Source organism: Balearica regulorum, chromosome 5 (assembly GCF_011004875.1).
Source record: "Balearica regulorum gibbericeps isolate bBalReg1 chromosome 5, bBalReg1.pri, whole genome shotgun sequence".
NCBI lineage: Eukaryota > Metazoa > Chordata > Aves > Gruiformes > Gruidae > Balearica > Balearica regulorum.
This window is the reverse complement of record NC_046188.1, coordinates 6,323,492-6,335,707: the sequence shown is the minus strand read 5'-3', so window position 1 is coordinate 6,335,707 and position 12,216 is coordinate 6,323,492. Positions and strand designations below refer to the sequence as shown.

At 55.7% G+C, this 12,216-nt stretch overlaps 3 pseudogenes; all 3 read right to left on the bottom strand.

Moving 5' to 3' along the window:
* Nucleotides 1-1,441: 1,441 nt before the first annotated feature.
* Nucleotides 1,442-2,695, bottom strand: LOC142601892 (inositol 1,4,5-trisphosphate receptor-interacting protein-like 1; annotated as a pseudogene).
* A 1,858-nt stretch (nucleotides 2,696-4,553) lies between these two features.
* Nucleotides 4,554-5,804, bottom strand: LOC142601891 (inositol 1,4,5-trisphosphate receptor-interacting protein-like 1; annotated as a pseudogene).
* Nucleotides 5,805-7,667: 1,863 nt separating this feature from the next.
* LOC142601864 (inositol 1,4,5-trisphosphate receptor-interacting protein-like 1) lies at nucleotides 7,668-8,726 on the bottom strand (annotated as a pseudogene).
* Between the last annotated feature and the right edge of the window lie 3,490 nt (nucleotides 8,727-12,216).

Genomic DNA, 12,216 nt, shown 5'->3' with positions numbered 1-12,216 from the left:
CTCTCAATCCATTCTCCGCCCAGCCTGTAGTTGTGCTTGGGATTGCGCCGACACCTGTGCAGGACCTTGCACTTGGCCTTGTTGAACTTCATGCGGTTCGCACGGGCCCACCTCTCAAGCCTCTCAGGTCCCCGCTGGATGGCTTCCCTTCCCTCCAGCGTGTCGACCGCACCACACAGCGTGGTGATGTCGGCAAACTTGCTGAGGGTGCACTCCATCCCACTGTCCATGTCGCCGACAAAGATGTTGAACAGTGCCGGTCCCACTACCGACCCCTGAGGAACACCACTCCTCACTGATCTCCACTTGGACGTTCAGCCGTTGACCACGACTCTTCGAGTGCGACCATCCAGCCAATTCCTCATCCACTGAGTGGTCCATCCATCCAATCCATGTCTCTCCAATTTAGAGACAAGGATGCCATGCGGGACAGCGTCAAATGCTTTGCATAAGTCCAGGTAGATGATGTCTGTCACTCTTTCCTTGTCCACCAATGCTGTAACCCCATCACAGAAGCCCACCGAATTTGCTAGGCACGATTTGCCCTTAGTGAAGCCATGCTGGCTGTGACCCATCACCTCCTTGTTTTCCATGTGCCTGAGCATCTTTTCCAGGAGGATCTGCTCCACGATCTCGCCAGGACCAGAGGTGAGACTGACCAGTCTGTAGTTCTATATTCTCTTAATATAAGAATGTTAAAGAGAACTGGCCCCAGTACTGAGCCCTGGGGAACACCACTTGTGACCAGCAGGCAGAGGGAGCAGTGAATGAATTCTTTATTTTGCTTTGCCTGGGTGTGTAGCTCTTGCTTCACCTACTAAACTGTCCTCTCTCAACCCACAAGTTTTCCCACTTGTAGCCTTCAGATGCTCTCCTCCATCCCACTGGGGAAAAGTGATGGAGCAGCTGTGTGATGCCAAGCTGCCTGCTGGGATTAACAGAGGACACCTGGGAAGGCAAAGCCCAGTGAATCATGAAAGCAGAGCCCACTGCAAAATGCTCCCTGACTCTGCAGCAGCTGAGCAGTCAGCACCCTTTGCCCACGTTCCACAACAAAGTCCGTGATGCACAGACACTCACAGACACAGTGTTTTTTCGAACAAGACATTTCTTGGAATATTTGAGCAGAGTAAAGCTCCCTGGCGGGAATGGATGCTCTCCTGGCAGGACCAGGAGGCGCTTGTCCGAAATTCTGTCCGTGTCCAGTGCAACACTCCTTTCTCCTTCCTTCTAGAGCTGCCCTCCTTGCTGCCGGTGGCTGGCTGACGGCTCCTTGTCCTGAGCCACCAGCAGAGCCCAAAGAGCAGGACCAGGACTCCTGCGACGGCCCAGAACTTCCACGGCTGCAAGGCAGCGAAGAGCAGGCCTCCCCAGGCCACGCCGCTCTGCTCTTGACTCCTCTGCTCCAGGCTCCTATTCTGCTGGTAACAACTGCCTCCGCCTAGTCGATGCTCATGAAGTTGTCCAGGTTGCCTTGCTGCACTCCAAATATCAGCTCAATCAGGAAGGATCTCTCCAAGACATTTGTGATTAGGAGCATGCAGCAGCGCCTGCAGGGCAGCACTCTTAGCCTGAATTTAGAGGACACAAGCAGAACCTTGCAGGCTTTTGTGAGCAGTTCTTGGAACCAACGGGCAGTTTTTCTCTATATCTAGGTAGGAGCCAGTGCAGAGGGTGCCTAGGAGGCTGGGACTCTGATTTTTCCACAGCTCCTCCTCAGGGTGGTGGAGGAAGCACAGCATGTCCCCCACCAGCCGCTCCCTCATGCAGCTACAAATCAGCTCCACGCGGAGGAATGAGTTCTTTGCTGGTAGCTCCCCTGCAGTGCTCAGCTCCAGGTGGAAGGCATGCCCTCGTGGGGGCTTCAGGGGTACCAGCAGGCGGAAGACAGCATCCTCCTTTTGAGGACTCCAGATTTCGATGTGTCTGCTCAGCGTGATGGTTGGCTGCAGTCGTGGTACAAAATCTTTCTTGGACAAGGTTTGGCACACACACAGAAGCTTGTCCACCAAGTTCCGAAAGAATATGGACCTGCAGGGCAGATCCTGCATATGCTCCTGGAAGGGATTTTTCAAAAATCGTCCCACATTCAATGAAACACAGAGGTTTTCTTCTTCCTTCACCTCCTTACACTCTCTGTTTATGGAGCTGCACTCCTTGCTGCTGCTGGCTGACTGATGGCTTCTTTTCCTGAGCAACCAGCAGAGCCCGAACAGCACGACCAGCACTCCAGCGATGGCCCAGAACTGCCAGCACTGCAAGGCAGCAAAGAGCAGGGCTCCCCAGGCCACGCCGCTCTGCTCCTGAGTCCTCTGCTCCATGATGCTCTGCTCCAGGCTCCTCTGCTCCAGCTCCCGCAGCAGCCGAGTCATCTCCCGACTCAGAAGCTCCGCACGCTGCTCCATGCGCTCACGCGTCGCCTCATCCAGCTCATCACCCACCATCTGCGGGAACTGGATGATGCTTTGCACAAGCAGGGCGAAGAATTTTGTGACAGCCATGGCCTGCAGGAGGAGGGAGAGAAGGGCTTCAGTGGCGCTGGGAGGGAGGGATCTGGAGATGGGAAGCAGGGAGGGGAGCTGGGGGCAGGTAGGAGAGGGGGGCGAGGCAGCTGGGAGGCAGCAAGGCCTGCGCCCAGCCCCGGCAGTGGCGGCACTGTGCCCTGCCCAAGGCGCTCCCAGCGAGCAGCTGGTCCCTCGATGCAGGGCAAGAACCCCACCCATGCCGGGGGCCCGGGTTTCTGCCCTGGCCCTCGTCCAGCCCAGCCTCCCCCCGTGTGTGTGCACTCACTGCTGGCCCAGGCTGCACTGGGCAGCGCTGCCTGCTGGCGCCCCTGATAACCACCCCCATTGTGATGCGTCCCCTGTGCTGTCACAGGTGCAGGAACGCATCACAGGCATGACCACTGGCCAACCCCGCCCTTCGGCCCCACCCTGGCTCAGCGACTCACAGGTTCCCTGGGGTAGTGGTTAAGGCCTGCCTAGAGTTCATTTTTCTTCACAGGAGCTTGCATGGTGGTATACGGTTGGCTTTCTGGGCTGCAAGCGCACACTGCCAGCTCCTGTTGAACTTTTCATCAATCAACAGCCCCAAGTCCTTCTCCTCAGAGCTGCTCTCAATCCATTCTCCGCCCAGCCTGTAGTTGTGCTTGGGATTGCGCCGACACCTGTGCAGGACCTTGCACTTGGCCTTGTTGAACTTCATGCGGTTCGCACGGGCCCACCTCTCAAGCCTCTCAAGGTCCCCGCTGGATGGCTTCCCTTCCCTCCAGCGTGTCGACCGCACCACACAGCGTGGTGATGTCGGCAAACTTGCTGAGGGTGCACTCCATCCCACTGTCCATGTCGCCGACAAAGATGTTGAACAGTGCTGGTCCCACTACCGACCCCTGAGGAACACCACTCCTCACTGATCTCCACTTGGACGTTCAGCCGTTGACCACGACTCTTCGAGTGCGACCATCCAGCCAATTCCTCATCCACTGAGTGGTCCATCCATCCAATCCATGTCTCTCCAATTTAGAGACAAGGATGCCATGCGGGACAGCGTCAAATGCTTTGCATAAGTCCAGGTAGATGATGTCTGTCACTCTTTCCTTGTCCACCAATGCTGTAACCCCATCACAGAAGCCCACCGAATTTGCTAGGCACGATTTGCCCTTAGTGAAGCCATGCTGGCTGTGACCCATCACCTCCTTGTTTTCCATGTGCCTGAGCATCTTTTCCAGGAGGATCTGCTCCACGATCTCGCCAGGACCAGAGGTGAGACTGACCAGTCTGTAGTTCTATATTCTCTTAATATAAGAATGTTAAAGAGAACTGGCCCCAGTACTGAGCCCTGGGGAACACCACTTGTGACCAGCAGGCAGAGGGAGCAGTGAATGAATTCTTTATTTTGCTTTGCCTGGGTGTGTAGCTCTTGCTTCACCTACTAAACTGTCCTCTCTCAACCCACAAGTTTTCCCACTTGTAGCCTTCAGATGCTCTCCTCCATCCCACTGGGGAAAAGTGATGGAGCAGCTGTGTGATGCCAAGCTGCCTGCTGGGATTAACACAGGACACCTGGGAAGGCAAAGCCCAGTGAATCATGAAAGCAGAGCCCACTGCAAAATGCTCCCTGACTCTGCAGCAGCTGAGCAGTCAGCACCCTTTGCCCACGTTCCACAACAAAGTCCGTGATGCACAGACACTCACAGACACAGTGTTTTTTCGAACAAGACATTTCTTGGAATATTTGAGCAGAGTAAAGCTCCTGGCGGGAATGGATGCTCTCCTGGCAGGACCAGGAGGCGCTTGTCCGAAATTCTGTCCGTGTCCAGTGCAACACTCCTTTCTCCTTCCTTCTAGAGCTGCCCTCCTTGCTGCCGGTGGCTGGCTGACGGCTCCTTGTCCTGAGCCACCAGCAGAGCCCAAAGAGCAGGACCAGGACTCCTGCGACGGCCCAGAACTTCCACGGCTGCAAGGCAGCGAAGAGCAGGCCTCCCCAGGCCACGCCGCTCTGCTCTTGACTCCTCTGCTCCAGGCTCCTATTCTGCTGGTAACAACTGCCTCCGCCTAGTCGATGCTCATGAAGTTGTCCAGGTTGCCTTGCTGCACTCCAAATATCAGCTCAATCAGGAAGGATCTCTCCAAGACATTTGTGATTAGGAGCATGCAGCAGCGCCTGCAGGGCAGCACTCTTAGCCTGAATTTAGAGGACACAAGCAGAACCTTGCAGGCTTTTGTGAGCAGTTCTTGGAACCAACGGGCAGTTTTCTCTATATCTAGGTAGGAGCCAGTGCAGAGGGTGCCTAGGAGGCTGGGACTCTGATTTTTCCACAGCTCCTCCTCAGGGTGGTGGAGGAAGCACAGCATGTCCCCCACCAGCCGCTCCCTCATGCAGCTACAAAATCAGCTCCACGCGGAGGAATGAGTTCTTTGCTGTAGCTCCCCTGCAGTGCTCAGCTCCAGGTGGAAGGCATGCCCTCGTGGGGGCTTCAGGGGTACCAGCAGGCGGAAGACAGCATCCTCCTTTTGAGGACTCCAGATTTCGATGTGTCTGCTCAGCGTGATGGTTGGCTGCAGTCGTGGTACAAAATCTTTCTTGGACAAGGGTTTGGCACACACACAGAAGCTTGTCCACCAAGTTCCGAAAGAATATGACCTGCAGGGCAGATCCTGCATATGCTCCTGGAAGGGATTTTTCAAAAATCGTCCCACATTCAATGAAACACAGAGGTTTTCTTCTTCCTTCACCTCCTTACACTCTCTGTTTATGGAGCTGCACTCCTTGCTGCTGCTGGCTGACTGATGGCTTTTTTTCCTGAGCAACCAGCAGAGCCCGAACAGCACGACCAGCACTCCAGCGATGGCCCAGAACTGCCAGCACTGCAAGGCAGCAAAGAGCAGGGCTCCCCAGGCCACCCCGCTCTGCTCCCGAGTCCTCTGCTCCATGATGCTCTGCTCCAGGCTCCTCTGCTCCAGCTCCCGCAGCAGCCGAGTCATCTCCCGACTCAGAAGCTCCGCACGCTGCTCCATGCGCTCACGCGTCGCCTCATCCAGCTCATCACCCACCATCTGCGGGAACTGGATGATGCTTTGCACAAGCAGGGCGAAGAATTTTGTGACAGCCATGGCCTGCAGGAGGAGGGAGAGAAGGGCTTCAGTGGCGCTGGGAGGGAGGGATCTGGAGATGGGAAGCAGGGAGGGGAGCTGGGGGCAGGTAGGAGAGGGGGCGAGGCAGCTGGGAGGCAGCAAGGCCTGCGCCCAGCCCCGGCAGTGGCGGCACTGTGCCCTGCCCAAGGCGCTCCCGCGAGCAGCTGGTCCCTCGATGCAGGGCAAGAACCCACCCACGCCGGGGGCCCGGGTTTCTGCCCCGGCCCTCGTCCAGCCCAGCCTCCCCCCGTGTGTGTGCACTCACTGCTGGCCCAGGCTGCACTGGGCAGCGCTGCCTGCTGGCGCCCCTGATAACCACCCCCATTGTGATGCGTCCCCTGTGCTGTCACAGGTGCAGGAGCGCATCACAGGCATGACCACTGGCCAACCCCGCCCTTCGGCCCCACCCTGGCTCAGCGACTCACAGGTTCCCTGGGGTAGTGGTTAAGGCCTGCCTAGAGTTCATTTTCTTCACCGGAGCTTGCATGGTGGTATACGGTTGGCTTTCTGGGCTGCAAGCGCACACTGCCAGCTCCTGTTGAACTTTTCATCAATCAACAGCCCCAAGTCCTTCTCCTCAGAGCTGCTCTCAATCCATTCTCCGCCCAGCCTGTAGTTGTGCTTGGGATTGCGCCGACACCTGTGCAGGACCTTGCACTTGGCCTTGTTGAACTTCATGCGGTTCGCACGGGCCCACCTCTCAAGCCTCTCAAGGTCCCCGCTGGATGGCTTCCCTTCCCTCCAGCGTGTCGACCGCACCACACAGCGTGGTGATGTCGGCAAACTTGCTGAGGGTGCACTCCATCCCACTGTCCATGGTCGCCGACAAAGATGTTGAACAGTGCCGGTCCCACTACCGACCCCTGAGGAACACCACTCCTCACTGATCTCCACTTGGACGTTCAGCCGTTGACCACGACTCTTCGAGTGCGACCATCCAGCCAATTCCTCATCCACTGAGTGGTCCATCCATCCAATCCATGTCTCTTCCAATTTAGGAGACAAGGATGCCATGCGGGACAGCCGTCAAATGCTTTGCATAAGTCCAGGTAGATGATGTCTGTCACTCTTTCCCTTGTCCACCAATGCTGTAACCCCATCACAGAAGCCCACCGAATTTGCTAGGCAACGATTTGCCCTTAGTGAAGCCAGGCTGGGCTGTGACCCATCACCTCCTTGTTTTCCATGTGCCTGAGCATCTTTTCCAGGAGGATCTGCTCCACGATCTCGCCAGGACCAGAGGTGAGACTGACCGGTCTGTAGTTCTATATTCTCTTAATATAAGAATGTTAAAGAGAACTGGCCCCAGTACTGAGCCCTGGGGAACACCACTTGTGACCAGCAGGCAGAGGGAGCAGTGAATGAATTCTTTATTTTGCTTTGCCTGGGTGTGTAGCTCTTGCTTCACCTACTAAACTGTCCTCTCTCAACCCACAAGTTTTCCCACTTGTAGCCTTCAGATGCTCTCCTCCATCCCACTGGGGAAAAGTGATGGAGCAGGCTGTGTGATGCAAGCTGCCTGCTGGGATTAACACAGGACACCTGGGAAGGCAAAGCCCAGTGAATCATGAAAGCAGAGCCCACTGCAAAATGCTCCCTGACTCTGCAGCAGCTGAGGCTGTCAGCACCCTTTGCCCACGTTCCCAACAAAGTCCGTGATGCACAGACACTCACAGACACAGTGTTTTTTCGAACAAGACATTTCTTGGAATATTTGAGCAGAGTAAAGCTCCTGGCGGGAATGGATGCTCTCCTGGCAGGACCAGGAGGCGCTTGTCCGAAATTCTGTCCGTGTCCAGTGCAACACTCCTTTCTCCTTCCTTCTAGAGCTGCCCTCCTTGCTGCCGGTGGCTGGCTGACGGCTCCTTGTCCTGAGCCACCAGCAGAGCCCAAAGAGCAGGACCAGGACTCCTGCGACGGCCCAGAACTTCCACGGCTGCAAGGCAGCGAAGAGCAGGCCTCCCCAGGCCACGCCGCTCTGCTCTTGACTCCTCTGCTCCAGGCTCCTATTCTGCTGGTAACAACTGCCTCCGCCTAGTCGATGCTCATGAAGTTGTCCAGGTTGCCTTGCTGCACTCCAAATATCAGCTCAATCAGGAAGGATCTCTCCAAGACATTTGTGATTAGGAGCATGCAGCAGCGCCTGCAGGGCAGCACTCTTAGCCTGAATTTAGAGGACACAAGCAGAACCTTGCAGGCTTTTGTGAGCATTTCTTGGAACCAACGGGCAGTTTTCTCTATATCTAGGTAGGAGCCAGTGCAGAGGTGTGCCTAGGAGGCTGGGACTCTGATTTTTTCCACAGCTCCTCCTCAGGGTGGTGGAGGAAGCACAGCATGTCCCCCACCAGCCGCTCCCTCATGCAGCTACAAATCAGCTCCACGCGGAGGAATGAGTTCTTTGCTGGTAGCTCCCCTGCAGTGCTCAGCTCCAGGTGGAAGGCATGCCCTCGTGGGGCTTCAGGGTACCAGCAGGCGGAAGACAGCATCCTCCTTTTGAGGACTCCAGATTTCGATGTGTCTGCTCAGCGTGATGGTTGGCTGCAGTCGTGGTACAAAATCTTTCTTGGACAAGGTTTGGCACACACACAGAAGCTTGTCCACCAAGTTCCGAAAGAATATGGACCTGCAGGGCAGATCCTGCATATGCTCCTGGAAGGGATTTTTCAAAAATCGTCCCACATTCAATGAAACACAGAGGTTTTCTTCTTCCTTCACCTCCTTACACTCTCTGTTTATGGAGCTGCACTCCTTGCTGCTGCTGGCTGACTGATGGCTTTTTTTCCTGAGCAACCAGCAGAGCCCGAACAGCACGACCAGCACTCCAGCGATGGCCCAGAACTGCCAGCACTGCAAGGCAGCAAAGAGCAGGGCTCCCCAGGCCACCCCGCTCTGCTCCCGAGTCCTCTGCTCCATGATGCTCTGCTCCAGGCTCCTCTGCTCCAGCTCCCGCAGCAGCCGAGTCATCTCCCGACTCAGAAGCTCCGCACGCTGCTCCATGCGCTCACGCGTCGCCTCATCCAGCTCATCACCCACCATCTGCGGGAACTGGATGATGCTTTGCACAAGCAGGGCGAAGAATTTTGTGACAGCCATGGCCTGCAGGAGGAGGGAGAGAAGGGCTTCAGTGGCGCTGGGAGGGAGGGATCTGGAGATGGGAAGCAGGGAGGGGAGCTGGGGGCAGGTAGGAGAGGGGGCGAGGCAGCTGGGAGGCAGCAAGGCCTGCGCCCAGCCCCGGCAGTGGCGGCACTGTGCCCTGCCCAAGGCGCTCCCGCGAGCAGCTGGTCCCTCGATGCAGGGCAAGAACCCACCCACGCCGGGGGCCCGGGTTTCTGCCCCGGCCCTCGTCCAGCCCAGCCTCCCCCCGTGTGTGTGCACTCACTGCTGGCCCAGGCTGCACTGGGCAGCGCTGCCTGCTGGCGCCCCTGATAACCACCCCCATTGTGATGCGTCCCCTGTGCTGTCACAGGTGCAGGAGCGCATCACAGGCATGACCACTGGCCAAACCCCGCCCTTCGGCCCCACCCTGGCTCAGCGACTCACAGGTTCCCTGGGGTAGTGGTTAAGGCCTGCCTAGAGTTCATTTTCTTCACAGGAGCTTGCATGGTGGTATAGTTTGGATTTATTATCACCTGCCTGCCAATCACAGTCTCATAATCATAGAATATCCTGATTTGGAAGAGACTCACAAAGAGCACTGAGTCCACACCACCCTGGGCAACCTGAAAGATCAATCATAGTATCATGGAATCATTTAGGTCTGAAAAGACCATTAAGATCATTGAGTCCAACTGCAAACCTTGCACTGCCAAGTCCACCACTAAACCATATCCCTAAGCGCCACATCTATACATTTTTTAAATACCTCCAGGCATGGTTCCTCAACCACTTCCTTGGGCAGCCCGTTCTGATGTTTGATAACCCTTCCAGTGAAGAAATTTCCCCCAATATCCAATCTAAACCTCCCCTGGTGCAATTTGAGGCCGTTTCGTCTCTTCCTATCACTTGTTACTTGGCAAAAGAGACAACACCCACCTCGCCACCACCTCCTTTCAGGTAGTTGTAGAGAGTGTAGAGGCCTCAGCCTCCTGTTCTCCAGGCAAAACAACCCCAGTTCCCTCAGCCGCTCTTCGTGAGACTTGTTCTCTAGACCCTTCACCACCTTTGTTGCCCTTGTTTGGACACACTCCAGCACCTCAGTGTCTTCCTTGTAGTGAGGGGCCCAAAACTGAACACAGTATTCGAGGTGGGGAGGGATCTTCTATTACAAATATTTCAGCCGACACATCATATTTACCGGTTCAGGTGTCAGCTGGGAACTAACACTATACGGTCTGTGACTGAATCTAAGCTTAGAATGATGACACAAAACGTGCATAGCACTCACCTAGAAGGGGAGGACACCCAGTCTCAGGAAGTTACTTTAAATGGCGTCATGATTCAAAGGAAGGGCTTTGGGACACGCACCCACTGCTCCAAGGACAACCACTCAAAGGGGGTCTCTGTTGAGGGCCCCATTTATAACCTGGGTCAGATCTGAACTGTGGTCCTGTATTGGTTGTGGTCACATATGGCTCCCTTTGGTTGAAGGGTCTCCTAGGTGGACTTCTTGGCTGAGGTGGAGGTGCTCACACCGCACCATCAACCAATGACCCCAAGTCCTTTTCCGCCGGGCAGCTTTCCAGCCACTCTTCCCCAAGCCTGTAGCATGTTGCATGGGGTTGTTGTGAGCCAAGTGCAGAACCCAGCACTGAGCCTTGCTGAGCCTCATACAGCTGGCCTCGGCCCATCCTCAGTCCAGCCTGTCCAGATCCCTCTGTAGAGCCTTTCTACCCTCAAGCCCAGCCTGGTGTCATCTGAAAACTTAGGGAGCGTGCACTCGATCCCCTCATCCAGATCATCGATCATAGAATCATAGAATCACAGAATTGGAGAATCAGAGAATGGTTTGGGTTGGAAGGGACCTCAAAGATCATCTAGTTCCAACCCCGCTGCCATGGGCAGGGACACCCTCCACTAGACCAGGTTGCCCAAAGCCCCATCCAACCTGGCCTCGAACACTTCCAGGGATGGGGCCTCCACAACCTCTCTGGGCAACACCTGCTCCAATGCCTCACCACCCTTCCAGTAAAGAATGTCTTCCTTCTATCTAATCTAAAACTACCCTCTTTTAGTTTAAACCCATTAGCCCTTGCCCTGTCACTACACTCCCTGATGAACAGTCCCTCTCCATCTTTCCTGTAGGCCCCTTTTAGGTCCTGGAAAGCCACAATTTGGTATCCCCAGAGCCTTCTCTTCTCCAGGCTGAACCACCCCAACTCTCTCAGCCTGTCCTCATAGGAGAAGTGCTCCAGCCCCTGATCAACTTCGTGGCGCTACTCTGGACTCGCCCCAACACTTCAATGTCTGTCTTGTACTGGGGACCCCAGAGCTTGAGGCAGTACTCCAAGTGGGGTCTCACAAGAACGGAGTAGAGGGGCAGGATCACCTCAATGGCCTACTGGCCACGCTGGTTTTGATGCAGCCCAGGATATGGTTGGCTTTCTGGGCTGCAAGCGCACACTGCCAGCTCCTGTTGAACTTTTCATCAATCAACAGCCCCAAGTCCTTCTCCTCAGAGCTGCTCTCAATCCATTCTCCGCCCAGCCTGTAGTTGTGCTTGGGATTGCGCCGACACCTGTGCAGGACCTTGCACTTGGCCTTGTTGAACTTCATGCGGTTCGCACGGGCCCACCTCTCAAGCCTCTCAAGGTCCCCGCTGGATGGCTTCCCTTCCCTCCAGCGTGTCGACCGCACCACACAGCGTGGTGATGTCGGCAAACTTGCTGAGGGTGCACTCCATCCCACTGTCCATGTCGCCGACAAAGATGTTGAACAGTGCTGGTCCCACTACCGACCCCTGAGGAACACCACTCCTCACTGATCTCCACTTGGACGTTCAGCCGTTGACCACGACTCTTTGGGGGGGACAGCGTCAAATGCTTTGCGTAAGTCCAGGTAGATGATGTCTGTCACTCTTTCCTTGTCCACCAATGCTGTAACCCCATCACAGAAGTCCACCAAATCTGCTACGCACCATGTGCCCTTAGTGAAGCCACATTGGCTGTCACCAATCACCCTGGGAAGGCAAAGCCCAGTGAATCATGAAAGCAGAGCCCACTGCAAAATGCTCCCTGACTCTGCAGCAGCTGAGCTGTCAGCACCCTTTGCCCACGTTCCACAACAAAGTCCGTGATGCACAGACACTCACGGGCACAGCGTTTGTTCAAAAAAGTCTTTTATTGACATTTTTGCATAGAACAAAGCTCCCAGAAGGAATGGACTCTCTTGAAAAGGGAGGGTGGTCACTGTCCAGGTGGTAACGGGAGTCTCTGTCACAAGGCTCCTTGCAACGGCCTCCTCAGCTGCATCGCGACCCACTCCCCAGAGTGTGCTTGTGCTGCGGAAGGAAGGTGCGGCAGCAGTCGCCACTGCCGACTGAGCAGCGTGTTCTCTGTGTCCGGCGGGCTCAGTTCTGTGGCATCCTCTCCCCAGGGCATGCCTAGGATGGGTAGATTCTCCACGCGGACCCAGTGAACACAGAGGC